Source organism: Lygodium microphyllum, chromosome 26, assembly GCF_053477565.2.
Source record: "Lygodium microphyllum isolate KBCC chromosome 26, Lygodium_microphyllum_v1.1.10, whole genome shotgun sequence".
Taxonomy (NCBI): domain Eukaryota; kingdom Viridiplantae; phylum Streptophyta; class Polypodiopsida; order Schizaeales; family Lygodiaceae; genus Lygodium; species Lygodium microphyllum.
In genome coordinates, this window is record NC_141160.1 from 53,049,083 (window position 1) to 53,054,558 (window position 5,476).

The window sequence follows — 5,476 nt, forward strand, 5'->3', positions numbered from 1 at the left end:
CCATGAGAAAATTATTGAGAAACATGAATCTTGAGCAAGGTTAGCTATGGAGGTCGAAAATCATAGACAAGAAGCATGATGACTAACACTCTTACTCAAGGGAATTAGGTTCCAAGATTAATTAACTTGGACTCATAGACACAATCTTGAGTAGACAAAGACATAGAGTGAAAGTACAAATTACAATAGCATTGCATTCGAATGATTGTCAAGTACACTCTTTTATAGTTGCAGGATGGTACCACTTTTCCCTCACTGTGCCTATGGGATACAAAGCTCTTCTATATTGTTGCATGTTTCTTGCCTTATTGCTCCATACAAAGAGGTTATCATAGGAGTGTGATTGTATATTTCTCAAGACCCTCCTCAATCACAACCATAAAAAACACCGAGTATATAGAGGCTATCATGAGTAGGACCTTGCTAAGTGTAGACATGGGAAACCCCACCATATAAATCTAGAGGTTGTCCTCACAAGGCCTCACTAAGTGTGCAAAGGTTGTAATGCATAGGTTACATGAGGGTTACGAGGCTTATGATTGGAGCATTAATGCAAGTACATACAAGGCTTAATTAAGTCGTTCTGAATAGTGAGAATAGAAGGACTAATGAGGCTTGTCCTTCGGCTCTTGAGTGTCTTCTTCTTCTTCTTCTTCTTCTTCTTCTTCTTCTTCTTCTTCTTCTTCTTCATGATCTTCTTCTTCTTTGACAGTTGCAAGGTAGTCCTTTTGTGATCTTTTCCTAGCATTACAAAAATTTTCAATATGCCCATTTCTTTTGCAGAAGTCATAGACAATATCTTTCTTCCCTTTGGTACTTGTTGTTGACATAGAGCAACTATTCTTCCTTTGAAGTGCTTGCTTCCTCTTTACCTTTGAGCTTGTTCTCTTCTTCAAGGAGTGATTCTTTGATGTCTGCCAGTCTTGGATTTGGCATATTAATTAGTGTGGTGGAGACATTACCGAATTCTAGAGGAAGACTCTTAAGCAAGACTCCAATGCATGTGCCTTCTTCCATTTTTAAGTTAATCCTTTTAAGTTGAGTTAGTAGACTTTCCATATAATTATGCTGAGTTGTAAGGGATGTATTAGCCTTCATATCCAACCTGAAAAACTCAATCAATGATCCATATTTTGAAGATTTAGATTGGGCACCAAATAGTGTGTCCAACCATTCCCAAGTAGCATGAGATGTATCACACACATCTACATGGTGGATATAAATGTCATCAAGCTTAAACTTGTTAATGATTTCTTGGGCTTTGTCATCACTCTTTTGCCATACTACTATAAGAGCAGCATCTCTGGGCTTCTTCTCCTAGTCATTGGTTATTGACCACAAACCTTTCTTCATAAGGATCAATTTGATCCTTGTTTGCCACGTGTGGAAGCCAACTCCTTTGAAGCAGCAAGAGGGTGAATCCTTGCCCATTCTAGAGGTCTAAGTGGCATAACAACAAATAGCCAACAACAAGTGAGTTGAAATTGGATGTGTCAAGAGACACAAGAAGTAGCAATGACAAAAAGCACTAAATGAGTATCAAAAGATACTATGCTTGTTGAGCTTGAGGTCAAATAGCTATGGCTTCCTCTTTAGGGTTTTTGAACCCAACTGAACTTTTGCTCACAGTGGCATGTACAGGTGACTTTTCCTCGAGATCTCTAGTGGGGAGGTAGCTTAAGGTATAGGCTTTGAATGTCCTTTGGTCACAAGTGGCATGAGAGTATGTGCTATCGGTGGGAGTTGTACAACCAGCAATAAGCAAAAAATAGGTAGTGATGAGAGAAACACGCAATTATGTTGAACTCGTTGTAGCCTAATGTCAGAATATGGCATGACAAAAAGTTGCACAAGGAACAGAGGAGGAGATCTCCAGAAGGAAGCTCAGTAAGATATGGTTTGTATGAAAATATCTAGCTGCTCCAAGTGAGGAAGGTGTTGTTGGCTATGGAGATCAAGAAGAGTAGAGTGAAGATGGAGTGAAGAGATGAAGACCTCTTCTAGAGCTGAGCTGTGTTGAGGTTGAGGAGAGCTAGAGAACCAATGTGCAGAGCTAAACCAAGCTCACCATGGCTCTAATACCATGTTGAGAAACACAGAACTCGAGCAAGGTTAGCTATGGAGGTTGAAAATAATAGACAAGAAACATGATGACTAAGACTCTTACTCAAGTGAATTAGGTTCCAAGATTAATTACTTGGACTCATAAATACAATCTTGAGTAGACAAAGACATAGCTTGAAAGTGCAAAGTACAATAGCATTGCATTCAAATGATTGTCAAGTACACTCTTTTATAGTTGTAGGATGGTACCACTTTTTCCTCACTGTGCCTATGGGATACAAGGCAACTCTTCTAAAGTGTTGCATGTTCCTTGCCTTACTACTCCATACAAAAAGACTATCATAGAAGTGTGATTGCATATTTCTCATAAAATTGTGATTGCATATTTCTCAACAAAAAATATACATAAGCAACCTAAGTAAGTGGTTGAGGTACATAGCATGATCTTTCAGGAGAAGCCTCCTACTCCGATACAGCCAGCTAGACATCCTATATCAGCTAATGCTCTAGTAGCCCAAGCCCCACCTAGTATGCAAGATCAGCCTGCTTTGAGATGCTCTACTAGAGCTCTAAGTGCTTTACACCCTCCATGGATTATTGTATGGTGAAAAATGCAAGTGACCCTCTCTCTTATGATGAGGCCATGCATAGAGATGATTGTCACTCATGGAACAGGGCTATGCAATCGTAGTTTGACTCTTTATAGACTAACCATACATGGGATTTGGTTCCTTTGCCTAGTTGCAAGAAGGTATTGCCATGCAAGTGGATATAGAAGCTAAAAAGTATCCCTAGACACACCAAGTCCACTTATAAGGCCAGATTGGTAGCAAAAGATTTCAAGCAAGAATATGGTGTTGGCTTCGATGAGGTCTTTTCTCCTATGGTCAAAATGATGTCCCTACATTTAGTACTAGCATTGGTTGCTCAACTAGATTTGGACCTTTATTAGATGGATATAAAGACGTCTTTTTTACATGGAGACTTACATGATGAGATCTATATGCAACAACCTAAGGGCTTTGAGAAAAAGGCATGGAACACCTAGTGTACAAGTTGAGAAAGAGCCTTTATGGCCTTAAGCAAGCACCTAGGAAATTGTGCCACAAGTTTGATGGTTTTATGGATTCACAGGGATATAACTATAGTGCTATGGATTTGTGTCTACACACGAAGAAGGCTCATGATGGTAGGCTTATGATTTTGGTACTTTATGTGGATAATATGCTTATTTCTTGGAGAGCTCATGATGAGCTAGATACCTTGAAACTCAAGAGCTTTGAGATGAAGGACATGGGATAGGCCTCGCATATTCTTGGGATGTGCATCATGTGCAATCACTCTAAGGGGCTCCTTTATCTACCATAGAAGGAGGATATCCAAAAAGTATTTGAGCAGTTTCATATGTAGGATGGTAAGCCTATTGGCTATCCTCTATCTTCTCATGTGAAGGTTAGTTAGGCCCATTATCCATAGTCTAATGAGAAAAAGACTAAGATGGCCAAGATCTCTTATGCATTCACCTTGGGGGCGATTTGATGTATGCCATGATAGTAGCCACTCGTCCTAACATAGCATTTGTAGTGGTAGTTGTAGCATGTTATATGGCTACACCTGGCAGACGGCATTGGGATCTCATCAAGGGTATCATGAGGCACCTAAAGGGCATAGCAACTATATACATATATTATGGCAGCTAGGATACAAGAGTCATGGGGTAGACTAACTCCAATTATGCAAGACATATAGATAGTAGAAAGTCCACCTCGGGTATGTCTTCACCTTTGCCAGAGGTGATGTTTCTTGGATGTCGAGGGTGCAAAAATGCACGGCCCTCTCTACTACTGAGACGAAGTATGTTGTAATAGCCACTAAGGCTTACAAGGAGGCTCTCTGGTTAGACCTTGGTATTACTAATGTAGTCCCTTACACTACTGCATTTGGATTCTATGAGTGCTATCTAGTTAGCCAAGAATCTAGCCTTCCTTTTGCAAAGATGAAGGTGGATTATCACTTCATCAGAGAGGTCCTTGAGAATAAGTTTGTTGATCTTATTAAGATCTCAACTAGCCAAAATCTTACAAATCAGCTCACAAAAAGTCTTTTAGAGGAGCGTTTTGCCTTCTTTAGGAAGTTGATGGGTGTTGGATGAGATGATGTCTTTTCTCATCCTATTGTACTTATGTACATTTGTACTTTTTCACTTTTTTCTTATTTTCTCCTCACTAGGGGCACTTTTTCCTTTAAGTGGAAGATTGTTGGGGGTAAAGGTGCATGTGCTTAGTCGCTCATGTATTACTACACTCATAGTACCTGCACACTTGTACACTATAGGTGGCAGGCACCCATCACTGTCACTTCATTCTTTATTCTTTCAGTGATATTGGAATAAAGGAAAGGTCGAGCACACATTGTGACTATTGGAGTTCCCACATCTTAGATCTTTCTCTCTCTTGCTCTTGTTGCTTCCATCATAGCTCTTGCTTCCACTCATGTGCTTGCATTCCAAGCTCACTCCCTTCACCTAGGCCCAAGTGGATCTCATGAAGCTCTCTTAGTCTACGGATTGTGGTTAGCAATCACACGAGCTTCAAGTGCATGGCGATTGATGAATTCACAAATCACACATGTAGTAATCGAATGTAGATACTACCTCAACATTGTGTGGGGCCTAGTTTATGAATCTTGATGAGGGTTGCATTCCTTTGATTATCGTATGAGTTTGAGCAAGGTGTAGTGCATCTTGCAATAGGTGTTTGACTCACGAGCAAAGGTCTTGCAACTTTTGGACCTTCAATAGGTGATCAAGAAGTAGCACATTGGTGATTGAGATGTTGTTATGGTTTCAGCATGAGTGTATCATGAGTTGAGCCCCAAGCGTAACACAAGATAAATGTAGATGGGAAATTGCCCCTAGTAGAAAAATGGCTCAAGAATGAATAGCTCGAGTGTAGCGCATTGGTAACTAAGGCCACAAGACAAAAACACCAAGAGTACCCTAACCTAGCACCACTCCAAAATAAAAACCCTCAAGCACAAATCTTAGGTAAGATTTGACTTTATCGAGCTTGTAATGTTGAAGCTTCATGAAGGACTATAGTTCCGATAATACTACTCCATCAACCTCAAATTGTGTGAACCCAAGGTTGTTGGCTATTAATAGTGGGCTTTGACACCCCAACTCCAAGGTCATCATTCCACTAGGTGATGCAATTTTCTACAATTCCATTCCATGTAGTTTCTATGTAATATCCATCATTCCATGTTATCAAGTATTGCATTGGGAATTGAAAAATCCAAATTACCACTTTCTTGCGCAGGCAGAGCAAATTTTGTTTTGGGTTTTGCAAGGTGATTGACCTCATCCCCTTCCTTTATGTGATGAATGTTCATTTGAGCATGAGTCCATATG